The sequence below is a fragment of the Phyllobates terribilis genome, unplaced genomic scaffold (assembly GCF_046119375.1).
Source record: "Phyllobates terribilis strain yellow unplaced genomic scaffold, ASM4611937v1 Scaffold_2__4_contigs__length_985480577, whole genome shotgun sequence".
In the NCBI taxonomy this organism is placed as follows: Eukaryota; Metazoa; Chordata; class Amphibia; order Anura; family Dendrobatidae; genus Phyllobates; species Phyllobates terribilis.
The window spans coordinates 183049552-183065673 of NW_027362762.1; the positions used below are offsets into that span (position 1 = coordinate 183049552).

Below are 16122 nucleotides of genomic sequence, written 5' to 3' on the forward strand. Positions count from 1 at the left end.
GCAACCTGAAGTCCCCTGGACCCTCTGTGGCCACCTTTTCGGCAATGTAATTGTGGTGGTTGGCAGCTGCACCTTGCAAGTACAGCAGCCTCCGGTTATCTAGCTGAGCCTGATTATTCTCCACTAGTTTAGGGGCCGGTCCCCTCTGCTGTCTGATCCCTGCACATCCGTGAGGATTCGTGCGCATGGGTGGCTTCGTGCACTCACCGTGCCCCTGGGATCCCCTCTGTCTTTGGAGCCTTCCCTCTGCTTCCGTCCTCTCTCACTCTCTCTCCTGGGCGCCTCTCTGACTAGACCCCACTCCTCTCTCTCTCCTCTCAACTCCTGCTCCAAGCACTGGAGCCAGGAGCCTGGCCCTCCTACACTGCTCTCCTCAGCAGGACTGGCTGCTTCTAGATGCACCCCTGAACTACTTCCTCCACCCACACCCACAACTTGGTTCCACCCTCCAGCCAGGGACAGGGACTGTGCTCTCCCTTAGGAGCAATCTCGCCCTTCCCTCTGAAGTGGAGTGTTATGGATGCAAGGGTGTGGGTCCTGAGCTGTACTCCATCCTTACCTGAGAGTGGGATACCACACCTCTGGATGAGATGCAGTACCTCTGTGGCGACTGAACCCACAGGGGCGCCACACATATAGTTGGAGTTTGACTATTAATCGACATGAACCACAATAATAAATTTGGTGCATTTTAAGACTGTCTAGTCCAAAGCCACCATTCCCATTAGAATAATGTCAGCTGATCTCGCCATATTGATGGGTTTGGCTGACTGTCTAATATGTATGGAGGCCCTGGACAATTAATTATCAGGGAAGTTAAGGTTTCAGCATGTCCCATGTTGGACTGCCAATCCTTTTGTTCTTTAGAAGATAAGCTGCCATCAGACATGTCTGGCTCTGTCATAGAGAACACAGAAGCTCGCTGGGCGAGTGCTCTTGTGTATGGGAGACAGCACAGATAGCTGCTGGCCGAACAATTGGCTGAGACATACTTTGGCCAACAGCCAACTCATGTGTATGGTCGGTTTAAGTTTGCACTGTATAAGATTTTGATAAATCTGCCCCAATGTCTTTTGTTAATCTACGCTTTCATCTTCCCCTTCCATCACCAGCTGCTTCTCAGTTCTAAGGGGAATGGGCCTATCTATTTTACACAACCCCAGTTCCAAAAAAGTTGTAAAATGTAAAGAAAACAAGAATGGAATAATTTGGAAATCTCTTATTGGCATGTTTTAGTCACAACAGAACATAGAAAACAGATCAGAAGGCGAACGTTGGACATTTTTCAATTTCATTTGAAAAAATTAACTCATTTAGAAATTGTTGGCAGCAACACATCTCAAAAGAGTTAGAACAGGACCTTGTGTAGCATCACTTCTTCCTTTTATAGCAGTCTGTAAACATCTGCTAAGTGAGGAAACCAAGTGCTGGAGTTTTGGGAGAGGAATGTTGCCCCATTCTTGTCTGCTGTAGGATTTTAGGTGCCCAACAGTCCTTATTTGATAATTTTTTTATTTCACAAGGCACCAAATGTTTTTTGTTGGGGAAAGGTCTGGACTGCAGACGGCTGGTTCATCACCAGAAAATCTCCTTCTACGAAGTCACGCTGCTGTGATTGTTTAGTATTGTCTTGGAAACATGTCCAACTTTCACCTTCTGATCTGTGTTCTACGTTCTGTTTTGAAAAAATATGGCGATAAGAGATTTCCAAATTCTTGTATTCTTGTTTTCTCTAGACTTTACACAGCATCCCAGCTTTTTGGAATTGGGGTTTCAAGTCTCATAGTAATTGCAGTGCCTGATACCTTGTAATTTTGCCCATGATATGATAGGTGATTCATGATAAGTGGGAAATTTGTACATTTACTCCAGTATATGAATGTTTCACATTTATAGTAGATGACAATATGTTAGATGTTATTTCCCTTAATTAGACGATCAGATTATATATGGGTCATAAGAGCCTGGAACAATACCAAAGATTGTATTTTTTTATCAATCAGGAAGTTGTACATCAATATACCAGAAAAAAACTCATTTGTAAAATGATTTACATCCTAACGTGCCAATTGTGAATGAATTCTTCTTTATGATGTGTGGTTGCATGCTTGTACTTATGGTGAGGAGAGGAATGCTAGGATAATGCGAGCCCTGTACACTTTTATACTTGCACTACCAGCTTATAATGTCAGAGAACTGTCTGGTACAATTTCCAGATTTCATAACTATTGGATGAGTTCTGCTATGAAGTCATGGAATAATTTCCTATGATGCCCACTACAAAAATTATAGGTTACATTTTCTAAACTTCAAAAAATGCCAAATGTCTGCAAAGCTTTGACTACAGAAATCCATGAGTGAAGGCCGATTCCTCTTTTGTATTTTCTTTTAAGACCCTCTTCCTTTTTTTTGTCTTATCTGTTGACATCTTGGCACCAACATTTTAAAAAGGACACGTATCGTTCATTAATTTTGCACACATTTCAAAATGCTTTTTTTTTTTTAACCTTTTTTTGTAAAGGGTAGCATGTTCCTCTAAAAAGTTGCAAAAGTTTGGCAAAAAAATTCAGATGTATATAAAATTACTCCAGGGAAGGTGGAGGAGGGCTGGAGTACATTTGCACAAAAATGTAGTGACTTTTTAAAAAATCGCACTTGATGAATCAGCCATAAACATTTGGAGACCACAAACCCTGTCCATAACTAGGAACAAAAAAAACAGTTAAACACATATAAAACAGATTGCAAATTAGGAGACGAATAAGGTGCTAATGAAAAACAGCATCTAGACCCAAAAAAGGTGCAAATGCAGTAACCAATGGGGCACATAGAGTTTACTGAAATAAAAAAAGTCATTACTTTTAACATATCTAATGGAAAATGTATCTTTTTTATTTTAAAAACAAAGACATTTCTTAGTGATTTCAAACTTTTGCTCGCTAGTGTCGTGTTTGAGCGGAATCTCTTGGATGGTAATTGATGAACATCATCTATTTATCCATCCATCTATCTATCTATCTATCTATCTATCTATCTATCTATCTATCTATCCATCTATCTATCTACAGTATATAAAAAAGGGAATAGCTGCACTCCAATTCCAAAAAAATGATGGTGTATTTTCGCCCAACATGGCAACGTTTCGATTCATGCATGATACCTTCTTTCAAGCTTGAGAAAGGTTCACACATGAACTGAAACGTTGCCATGTTGGGCAAATACACACCATCATTTTTTTGGAATTGGAGTGCTGCTATTATTTTTTTTATACATATCTAGGATTGGGCTTTGCCTGGGAAGCTTTACACCAACACACAGCTGATGCTGCATCTCATTTTGTCTATCTATCTATCTATCTATCTATCTATCTATCTATCTATCTATCTATCTATCTATCTATCTATCCATATATCTATCTATATATCTATCTATCCAGATCTCTCTTCGAATATCAGGGCCGGACTGGCAATTCTGGCTGGTCCGGCCATGGGCCACATGAATTGCGACTCTGTTAACATTATCAGCCTCCTCAGTACAGTGAACAGCTATGGTGGAGCAAGGAGCCACCAGCTCCATACTCCTACACTTACTCCGGCAAGTCACAGGATGCACCTGGCCTGCGGTCTACTGGAGGCCGGCGCTACGCAGGTGATGTCATGTGGTATGCTGATGTTGACGTCACTGCATCCACCACTGGTGCCCACGCAAAGCCTGGATTAGGTGAGTATAATTTTTTTTTGTGTGTGCTGTGGTGCCGATAATACTGTGTGGTGAACGATCATATTATAAAGGGACTAGTGGTAGAGACTGTCATACTATATAGGGGCCTGTGGGTGGACCATCATACAGTATAGGAGGCTGTGAGGTGGACCATCATACTATATAGGGGCGTGTGGGGGGACCACCATACTACATGGAAATCTGTGTGGGAACCATCATACTATATAGGGGCCTATGGAGGGACCATCATGCTATATAGGGTCCTGTGGGAGGAATCAAACTATATAGGGTCCTGTGGGGGACCATCATACTATATATGGGCATGTGGGGGGTAAATCATACTTTATAAGGGCCTGTGGAGGGACCATTATTCTATATAGGGTCCTGTTGGGGACCATCATACTACATCAAAATCTGTGGGGAATAATGTCATGCTAGGTATGGGAAGGACCCAGCGTACGACAATGGGAAAAAGGGGGGGGGGGCCCAGCAACTAGGGAAAGGGAGAGTGGAAACCCCAAGGTATATCTTACAACACCCTGGCTCCCTTATCGTCCCTAAATAGGTTGACTGACCCTAGAGCTAGGCCCTAGGTAGGGAGATGGAGGGGTGAGCACTAGTCAGCCCACTGCAACTAAATACAAACAAGGTAAACAGAAAAGGGGATACACTTAGCTTTGAGAAGACACCAGAAAGATCACGACTAATATCCACAAAGGAACACGAAGAGGAAACTAGCCGACTGCTAGAACTCCAGGCCTTAACAGGGGAAAATACTTCTATCACTTCTATCACCAGCGATTCTCTGGAGAGACTGGGTGTTATTTAAAGGTCCAGCAAGGATGTGTTAATTAGCAGCAGAAAGTGGAGCTCACCTCTGGGTCCTAGAGAGGGAGGGATGGTGAAAAGATCAAGAAGATGTCTGCAAGGCCAAGCATAGCGACCTTCTACAGCCGGATCCAGAATGACTGTCTGTCACACCTGACACACGCGTGACACCATCATACTATATAGGGACCTATGGAGGGACCATCATGGTATATAGGAGCCTGTGGGGACCATCATACTATATATGGTCATGTGGGGGTTATATCATACTTTATAGGGGCCTGTGGAGGGACCGTTATACTATATATGGGCCTGTGGGGGGACCATCATACTATGTAGGTACCTGAGGGAGGATCATCATACTATATGGAAATCTGAGGGGGACCATCACACGATATAGGGGCTGTGGAGGGACTGTCATACTATATGGAAAGCTGTGGGGGACCATCATACTATATGGAAAGCTGTGGGGGACCATCATACTATATAGAGGCCTGTCGGGGGGCATCATACTATAAATGGGCCTGTGGGGGAACTATTATACTATATGTGGGCAATTATACTATATTGGGGCCTGTAGGGGGACTATCATACTATATGGAAAGCTGTGGTAGACCATCATACTATATAGGGGCCAGAAGAGGGACCATCATACTATACGGAAAGCTGTGGGAGACCATCATATTATATAGGGACCTGTGGGGGTCCAAGCACACTATAAAGTTTCCTGTGGGGGGGACCATTATACTATATGGGGGGCCATGGGGAATCATCATCCTGTATTGGGGCTGTGGGGAACCATCTTACTATAAAGGTGTCTGTGAGGGATCAATGTACTATAAAGGGGCCTGTGAGGAGACCATTATATTATATAGGGACCTGTGGGGGATTATCTAACTGTATTAGGGAAGTGAGAGGACCATCATACTGTGTGGGAATACCATCATACTATATGGGGGCGGTGGAGGGACCATTATAATGTATTGGGATTGTGGGGAACCATAATACTATATGGCGGGATGTGGGGGGACCATCATACTGTATTAGGCTTTTGGGGGGACCATCATACTGTATTGAGGTTGTAAGGGGACCATCATACTATATGGGGGGCTGTGGGTGACCATCATACTGTATTAGGGCTGTAGGGGACTATCATACTATATGAAAGATTGTGGGAGACCATTACACTGTGTGCGAGGACCATCATTCTATATGGGGGCTGTGGGGGGGACTATCATACTGTGTCTGGAGCTGTGGGTTGCCCATTATAATGTCTGGAAGAACCATCATACTATGTGGGGGTCAGTGATGACTATCATAATGTGTGGGGAGGCTGTGGTGGACATTATACTGTGTGGGGAGGCTGTGGTAGTCATTATATTGTGTATAGGGGAGCTATGGTAGGCATTATACTGTGCATAGGAGAGCTCTTGTAAATCATCATACTGTGTGGGGAGGCTGTGGTGGCCATCATACTGTGTGGGGGGGCCCTGGGGTGACCATCTTACTGTGTGGGGGGTTGGGGTGTCCATCTGACTGTATAGGGTTTAAGGGGCCATCATACTGTTAGGTGATGGAATGTGGGAACATAATTCTATGTTGGGGCATTTTTTGGGGCATCATACCCTATGGTGGCCACGGAAGAGGTATCATAGTGGGTGAGAACACTAAGGGCTACAATAGGGGCAAAATAACTGTATAAATACCGCAATACATATCCCACTCCGTGTCTTAAAGTTGGGACGTCTGCCCTTCTTTGACTACGCCTATGTGCCGTGATAGGTCTTTTGCAAAGGGGTCCTGTAATGTCTATGTGCCCCTGGTATGGGACATTATTATAAGGAAGCACAATAGAGGGGGGACATTACTAAAAGGAGGCCCACTGGGAAATGATTATCATTATAGGGAGAGCACACAAGGCATTATTATTGTAAGAATGCACAGGGGTGATTGTATATAAGTACGTCCAGGGCAATTATTGTAAGGAGGCCTGGAGTACATTATTTCTATATGGTGCTGTATAATTGTGAGGAGGCACAGGGGAGCATTATTACTGTGTATGGGACACAGAGGGGGCACTGTTATTGTGTGGGGCACAGCTGGAGGGTAATATTACTGTACAGGTCACAGAGGGGCATTATTACTGTCTAGGGCACTATATGGCTTGAGATTGGGTAAATGTGAGGAGGGGTACTGGAAAAACAGTAAGTAAAGGATGTTTCTGTGTTACATTTTACAGGAACAAGTTATGGATGGAAGAAGGGGTCATGGCGGTGTCGACTGAACATAAAGGAAAAGGAAAAATGAATGGCAACAATCAGCGAGGACGTAACTGTTGAGAGCCTGCAGAGCACTGGTGTAGACCTGATATTACCATTATATGGTCCCTGTATGGTAGATATCAGAGGTTTTGGTTAATAATCAGTATGGCGGTATTATCACCTCTATGTATCTAGTGATATTTGTCTTTTATATCGCAGTATTATTAAATCTTAAATAGCGGTATTATTGCAAATATAGGTATTAGTCTTGATTTCCTGTCGACAGGGTACTATAACTAATAAAGACCCCAATCTGGGGAAGATGGTCAGTACTGCATGGGCCTGTGTGCTTCCAAATGCCAGGGCTGAATTACAGTCCCAGTCCGTCCCTGTCCTCTATACACGCACACATTGTGTGGATATACAAATCTACAATATTAAGACGGTAAAATCTCTTTTAACAAAAGCTTGAATCTACATGTAGTGCAGATTTGGCGTCTTCTTCCTCTGATTGCAGTGCTGCTCTCTCCCAGGTAGGGGGTGATACAGTGTCAGTTACTTAAGGAGATAGGTGTGGTGAGTAAGGGCTGTGCTGGGCTGGAAGTGCTGCGGTCACTGTGCACAGCTGCCAGACACCATGGACAGCTCCCAGTGAGCACACACTAAGGGACTCTGCTCCTGCAACCTGCTCTTCAAGGCTCCTGGGAGTCTTCCTCACAATAGGGGGCTGCAGCCATCCCACCGCCAGCACTGCCTGCTGCCTATACTCATTTCTCTCTAGCAGACAGGTAAGTGACATATCCTACAATTAATAGAAACTAAGTGAAAAGGGTCCATAGTTCAAGAAGAAAAGTGAGATGAGTTCCTCTTTCTGGGCGCTCCGGCCGCTCAAGTCAGAATTTCTTATATTGCACAATATGGACTTTAATACTTTGATAAAGATTTTCTTTTCAATGCCAGGTAAATCCAGTTTTCTTGTTAAAAGGCTACGTTTATTTTCAATGTAAAAATACATTGACGTGTAACTGAGATGACTTTTGTCACTTCTGGCGCTACATACTGTTTAGCGAATACCCATATTATTTCTTAAAACAAAACTTTTATCAGTGAAATTAAATCTCTAAATTGAACCCAATATAAAATAACATGAATAACTTTCCCAAACAGATCATACCTGTAAAAGTCTGATCCCCCCTCACATGTTTCCCGGATCACCAGTGTAAGCAGAGCGAGCCCGCACCACCTGCGCCAGGCGAGTTTGTCACTCGGCACAGCATATGACACCATGATGTGCCGTCTGCGGTTGTATGTAGGACTGAATTATCATGGTGCCTTTCCTAAAGAGTGAAATGACAAATTGAGCTCTGCTACATCTTACTTTCCCTAATGTTAAAGAATGTGTTCAATGGGCTAGAGGCCTACTCATAACTGAGAGTTCTGTAATGGCTGTTGTCTTATTTTATTATAACATTGCAGAATTATCTGTATAGGGGTTCACAAACACAGCAGAGTCCCCAGGTAAAATCAGTACACGGCCCCCATAACGTTAGATTCCCACTATGAGTTTTTGATGCGGAATGTTACAGTCCCAGCAAAGTGGATGGGATTTATAGAGATCTCATGCACACTTCGCTTCTTTCAATGCTGCATAAACCGAGCTGCGCTGCGTGTTTGAAATCTGCAACTTGATTTTCCCTATCTCTCTATCTATCTATCTATCTATCTATCTATCTATCTATCTATCTATCTATCTATCTCTCTCTCTATCTATCTATCTATCTATCTATCTCTCTCTCTATCTATCTACAGTATCTATCTATCTATCTATCTATTTGTCTGTCTGTCTGCACATTAGGCTAGAGTTACACCAGTGTATTCTCTCTTATCTGAGAAAATCGGGCCGTTTATGATAATCACATCCTGGTCAGAGTTGGACATATTAGTAAGGCTGTATTTAGACTGTATGATTAATGGGAATAAGCCTTCCCAAGAAACGCTCATTTCCCAAAAATTGTGCCGTGTCAACAATCTGCTTGTCACCTGCTGAACAAGCAAAATGCTTGTTCGTTGGGTGAAACGATCTTTTGGCTTGCTTAGAAAAAAAAATCTCCATTATCGACAGCACATTGTCCTGTGCTGCAGAGAACATAGACAGTCAGCATGCACAGACCAAACTATCACTGATCGTTCTGTGTGCATCGTAATCATTGTTGGGCTGTCTAAAAATAGTTATTAAATGCCCCCTGATCAGCAAACATGTACCTGATCGGGAATCGCTTAACGCCACAATAGTACTGCAATGTGAACAAGCCCTAAATCAAAGACCTTAGGCAGCTCACCACATTGACATACTCTACTATTACATTAAGGTGATCACCAGCCTATTGCCACTGTGACCATGCGAACACCAGTGGGAGAATGGCTGTAATACACAACGGCTCTTCCGCTGGCTCTGAGGAAACTGCGATTCCCACCATAAGTCCAGAAAGGATTAAGATATATACCATATGCTTTATGATAACTCATCTGTCAAAAATAAGTAATTGCCGTGATAATGCGAGTGTCCGTGGTGATGAATTACTTGTCTTTGATCAGTGGATATGTGCTGGGTCACTGTACTGCACACGGTTAAACCCCTTTTCTCAGTCATAGTTTAGAACCGTGGCAGTGCAAAACTGCAGTATTTCAATTTTTGCAAATTAAATTACCTTTCATGCCTATAGTTTTTAGCCAAACCTTCTGATGGTGAACACACGCTGAAGCATTTTCCCTAAAGGCTGATTCACACAACTGAATTTCAGTTGTATTTTCTCATCCATATTACTGCTCAATCGCATGTCTGGTGATCCTAATTCATTAATTAGTCCCTTATATTCCAATAATGCTGTTATTTCAGATCTCAAGACCCACACTGAGGATGGGATTTGGGGCCGCAATACTGATGAGAAAAGACGTATGCTATAAGGTTCTGTGAATTAGCCCTAAATAGGTGACCATTCTAAAGTCATTGCCTATTTGTATATGGAGATATGTTGCTCTTCCAGATGTCATAAAACTGTGAAAAGTCTGATAACCGAGTATCATGAGGGCCAACCTGCCCATGACTGCATAATCTACACACCATAAAACATAATGATACAAGCATACCCAGCATTCGATGAAGGTGTTGCTATGGTTCACCGAGTTTTCCTTGACATTACTACCAGCCAGTGATGGAATCCCAACACGTCCTGCCATCCTACCGTGCAATCTAGCTGTCTGTATGAGCTCCTGTGATATATAAGTGGCGTTCGCTTGACCACTGATATATCAAAGAAGTTATCCAGGCATAGGATATTGAGGAAATATAATTTGGATAGGTCATTGACATCAATTCGATGGCACTAGGTACCCCGCTGATCAGCTGTTATTATGTCTGGCAGTGTCTACATGTGAACAGTGAACTGAGCAGATCAGGACCGCCCTGTCCAATGTGTAGCGGCTGCTGCTGGGTGCTACCGAGCACTTCTTATTCTCTGCAGTTATAGCTGATCTGCAGTACTTGGCTGCAGCTGCTACTCCTTGAAAGCAGTTGCACAGAGTGGCTCTGTTCAATGTTTACATTCTCCGCTGGCAGAGCTACAGGGAGCTGATTGTTAGGGGTGCCAAGTGTCAGACTTTGACTGATCTTATATTTATCCAGTAAGAGAAAAGCCATCATTCCATCCTTATTGAGAAACTAAATGTTTATTGTAACTTTATTCCATATGTGCTAAAACCACTGAATACAGGTTATCAAACAGCTGACGCGTTTCGGAAGTAAACTTCCTTATTCATAACTAGCTGGCTTTTCTTTTACTGGATTATATTGACAAGCTCTGCACAAGCTGTTGAGCACCCTGGATGAACCCATTACAAGTGTGGTGAGCTGTTGGTTTTCTTATGTTGGATCTGATATTGATGACTTAGAGGCTAGATCACGTGAAGTAATTATCCCCCTCTACTTCTCCCTTGTCTGAGCTCATCTGGAATACTGTGTCCAGTCCTGGGCACCACATTTTAAAAAAGACATTGAGAAACTGGAGCAAGTTCAGAGAAGAGCTACCAGAATGGTGAGCGGACTGCAAACTATGTCCTACGAGGAACGGTTAGAGGATTTGGGAATGTTTAGCTTGCAAAAAAGAAGGCTAAGATGAGACTTAATAGCTGTCTACAAATATCTGAAGGGCTGTCACACTGTAGAGAGATAATCATTATTCTCATTTGGACATGGAAACATGAGAAGCAATGGAATGAAACTGAAAGGGAGAAGATACAGATTAGATGTTAGAAAAAACTTTTTGACAGTGAGGGTGATCAATGAGTGGAACAGGCGGCCACGAGAGGTGGTGAGTTCTCCTTCAATGAAAGTCTTCAAACAGAGACTGGACAGACATCTGTCTGAGATGGTTTAGTGAATCCTGCATTGAGCAGGGGGTTGGACACGATGACCCTGGAGGTCCCCTCCAACTCTGACATTCTATGATTCCATGACTTAATCTAAGGATAGGTCATTAATATCATATGCCTGCACAGCCCCTTTAAATAGGTCTGATGATGCATCATTCATTTTATTGTTTAATTATGTTATAATGTAATTTGAAAAGGAGTGCATAACATTCAATAAGACTATTTGATTAAAATATTTTACTAAAATGTGTATACAGCTCCTATGCAGACCTGTGTGTCTCCATGGTTACGGACTACAAACTAAATCTGTTCTGAATCTGCAGTTGTGCGTTACTCCCTGCAGTCTGCCCCACCATCTTGCTAACCCATAGTAGTATCTGTAGTATTAAGCATCGATTACAAGTCCTAATATCAGTCATCTAGGTGTGTGGTTCTGCACAAGAGAGAGAGGTAATGTAGTGGGGTAATGGGCCATATGACTAATTTGACCTTCTTTGAGGTAGGCGAGTGCTGCGAGGTTCAGAGGTGCTGCGTCAGCTCAGTCGGTATCACTATTGCATGGTGTGGCCAGGGTGTGCTGGACTTTTCCCATTGATCTTTCAATGTCCTAAATGATACTGCAACAAGACTGCTAGCAAATTCTCACAATCCACGATAACGCGAAGAGTGTATCCCTGTCACTGGCCTGATCTTTGCTCGCTTATGTACTTTTATGTATTTATGGCACCGAATTGGCAGATTATTTGGACTTTTTATTTGAGGGGAAAGATAAGATTAGATTTATTGCTCTGGTTTGGGAGTCAAAGGTGGATATAAAGTCTAAAGAAGACATAGTCTGCAGAGCGCTCCGATTCTGTGCTGAGTCTAATACCACTTCATTACATTTAGGTTATGTGCGCCTGATCAGGAATTGCTGGCAGAACCTTTAGGCAGCAAAAATGATGCATTTTTTTGTACGTTTTTGCCATGTGTTTTTTGCAATGCATTGTATAGGAAAAAAGCAGTCAAAAACGCAAAAACAATGGATATGCTGCTTCTTTTTCCGTACATGAAATTCTGTAAGGAAAATTCATGATCATGTGCACAGATCTTGCCAAATATCATAGCAAATTCTGGGATAAGGTTTGCAATTATTTTTGGGGCCAAATCCGCACGGATTTGCCACATCAAAAACTCATAAAAAACACACCGTGTGCACACAACCTTAGACATCTATATTCTAATAACTAACTTGGTCATTTTAATGCAGTGAATTTGCACTATGTTCATAGAAGTTATTCAGATAAATCAGCTTTTGTGACGGATACTTTATTGCCTTACGACCCCTATACTCATGAAATGAACGTTTTCTGACCCATCGATTTTGGCAGAACTGGCCGACCATCTGATGTGTGTGGGGGCATCTCGCCTCTCTCTCAATAGATGATGTTGGGGGGAAAGAAGAATTGAATAGTTGGAATTTAAAAGCCCGATCTTTTTGTTTTTAGGAGAGTTAAGCCTCTTACAGATGTGTCTGACGTCTTTCTCCTCTCTCATCGGTGAAAACACATGAATGCTCATCCAAGCGGAGCACTCGTGTATGGGGAAGAGGGACAGATGGCTTTCAACCGAACTTGCGTTCGTCTGACACCTATCTCATATACAGCTCTGGCAAAAAATTAAGAGGCCACTGCAAATTTTTCATTTTCTCAGATTTTTCTCTTTATAGGTACAGTACAGACCAAAAGTTTGGACACACCTTCTCATTTAAAGATTTTTCTGTATTTTCATGACTATGAAAATTGTACATTCACACTGAAGGCATAAAAACTATGAATTAACATTTGTGGAATTATATAGTTAACAAAAAAGTGTGAAACAATTGAAAATATGTCTTATATTCTAGGTTCTTCAAAGTAGCCACCTTTTGCTTTGATGACTGCTTTGCACACTCTTGGCATTCTCTTGATGAGCTTCAAGAGGTAGTCACCGGAAATGGTTTTCACTTCACAGGTGTGCCCTGCCAGGTTTAATAAGTAGGCTTTCTTTCCTTATAAATGGGGTCGGGACCATCAGTTGTGTAGTGCAGAAGTCTGGTGGATACACAGCTGATAGTCCTACTGAATAGACTGTTAGCTGCTTTTTTCTTGCCATAATACAAATTCTAAGTAAAGAAAAATGAGTGGCCATCATTACTTTAAGAAATGAAGGTTAGTCAGTCCGAAAAATTGGGCAAACTTTGAAAGTGTCCCCAAGTGCAGTTGCAAAAACCATCAAGCGCTACAAAGAAACTGGCTCACATGAGGACCGCCCCAGGAAAGGAAGACCAAGAGTCACCTCTGCTTCTGAGCATAAGTTTATCCGAGTCACCAGCCTCAGAAATCGCAGGTTAACAGCAGCTCAGATTAGAGACCAGGTCAATGCCACACAGAGTTCTAGCAGCAGACACATCTCTTCAACAACTGTTAAGAGGAGACTTTGTGCAGCAGGCCTTCATGGTAAAATAGCTGCTAGGAAACCACTGCTAAGGACAGGCAACAAGCAGAAGAGACTTGTTTGGGCTAAAGAACACAAGGAATGGACATTAGACCAGTGGAAATCTGTGCTTTGGTCTGATGAATCCAAATTTGAGATCTTTGGTTCCAACCACCGTGTCTTTGTGCGACGCAGAATAGGTGAATGGATGGACTCTACATGCCTGGTTCCCACCATGAAGCATGGAGGAGGAGGTGTGATGGTGTGGGGGTGCTTTGCTGGTGACACTGTTGGGGATTTATTCAAAATTGAAGGCATACTGGACCAGCATGGCTACCACAGCATCTTGCAGCGGCATGCTATTCCATCTGGTTTGCGTTTAGTTGGACCATCATTTATTTTTCAACAGGACAGTGACCCCAAACACACCTCCAGGCTGTGTAAGGGCTATTTGACCAAGAAGGAGAGTGATGGGGTGCTAAGCCAGATGACCTGGCCTCCACAGTCACCAGACCTGAACCCAATCGAGATGGTTTGGGGTGAGTGGACCGCAGAGTGAAGGCAAAAGGGCCAACAAGTGCTAAGCATCTCTGGGAACTCCTTCAAGATTGTTGGAAGACCTTTTCCGGTGACTACCCCATCTATAAGGCAATAAATCCCACTTATTAAACCTGACAGGGCACACCTGTGAAGTGAAAACCATTTCCGGTGACTACCTCTTGAAGCTCATCAAGAGAATGCCATGAGTGTGCAAAGCTGTCATCAAAGCAAAAGGTGGCTACTTTGAAGAACCTAGAATATAAGACATACTTTCAGTTGTTTCACACTTTTTTGTTAAGTATATAGTTCCACATGTGTTAATTCATAGTTTTGATGCCTTCAGTGTGAATGTACAATTTTCATAGTCATGAAAATACAGAAAAATCTTTAAATGAGAAGGTGTGTCCAAACTTTTGGTCTGTACTGTATATTTTTGAGTAAAATGTACATTGCTGTTTTATTCTATAAACTATTGACAACATGTCTCCGAAATTCAAAGCTAAAAATTTTGTATTTATTTGCAGCAAATGAGAAATCGTCAAAATAATAAAAAAGAAACAGTGCTTTCAGACCTCAAATAATGCAAATAAAACAAGTTCTTATTCATTTACAAAACAACAATACTCATGTTTTAACTCAAGAAGAATTCAGAAATCAATATTTGGTGGAATAACCATGATTTTTAATCATAGCTTTCATGCGTCTTGGCATGCTTTCCAACAGTCTTTCACACTGCTTTTGGGTGACATTATGCCACTCCTGGCACAAAAATTTAAGCTGTTTTTCTTTGTTTGATGGCTTGTGACTATCCATCTTCCTCTTGATTACATTCCAGAGGTTTTCAATGGGGTTCAGGTCTGGAGATTGGGCTGGCCATGACAGGGTCTTGATGTGGTGCTCCTTCATCCACACATTGATTGACCTAGCTGTGTGGCATGGGGCATTGTCCTCCTGGAAAAACCAGTCCTCAGAGTTGGGGAACATTGCCTGAGCAGAAGGAAGCAAGTGTTTTTCAAGGATAACCTTGTATGCGGCTTGATTCATACGTCATTCGCAAAGATTAATCTGCCCAATTCCAGCCTTGCTGAAGCATCCCCAGATCATCACCGATCCACCAAACTTCACAGTGGGTGCAAGACACTGTGGCTTGTATGCCTCTCCAGGTCTCCGTCTAACCATTAGATGACCAGGTGTTGGGCAAAGCTGAAAATTAGACCCATCAGAGAAGGTTACCTTACTCCAGTCCTCTATGGTCCAATCCTTATGGTATTTGGCAAGCTACAGCCTGGCTCTCCTTTGCTTCTCATTGAGGAAAGTCTTTTTTCTAGCTTTACATGACTTGAGGCCTGCCTCTAGGAGCCTGTTATGAACTGTTCTTGCCTTGCACTTCACCCCAGCTGCCATTTGCCATTCCTTAGGTCACTTGATGTCATCCTGCGGTTGCTGAGTGACATTTGAATAAGATGATGGTCATCCCGGTCAGTGGAGAGTCGCTTTCGCACTCTGCCGGTCTGTAGCTTTGTTGTCCCCAATGTCTGCTGCTTGACCTTGTTGTAATGGACTGCCATCTTTGAAATTTTAAGGATGGAGGCAACGTGACACTCACTGTATCCCTCTGCTAGTAAAGCCAGAATTGAGCCCTTCTTTTCCTCACTCAAGACTTTTCTTTTAAACTCCTTTGGCATGGTTAAAAGTTATTTTTTCATTCAAATTACTTTTGGGCTATGTCTATTACTGGTTTTGCCATCCAGCTTGTCCTATTGCAAGAGGATTGTGAAGACCACAGCAGTGTTTTTTATACTTTCCCTCGTTACATAAGATTTGGTTCAGGTGATCACCTAATCAGAAGCACATTAAGTAGAATGAGGTGGACTTTGGTTGGACTTCAACT

General features: G+C 42.6%; 1 protein-coding gene across 2 annotated transcripts in view; it reads left to right on the forward strand.

Annotated features, from left to right (window-relative positions):
• The first annotated feature begins 7399 nt into the window (after positions 1-7399).
• The window catches only part of MYO1A (myosin IA), a 106775-nt gene continuing 98052 nt past the window's right edge, over positions 7400-16122 (forward strand). For both annotated transcript variants that reach the window (XM_073663351.1, XM_073663352.1), the window contains exon 1: positions 7400-7597. The gene's annotated coding sequence lies outside the window, so the exon portion shown is untranslated. The remainder of the gene's footprint in view (positions 7598-16122) is intronic.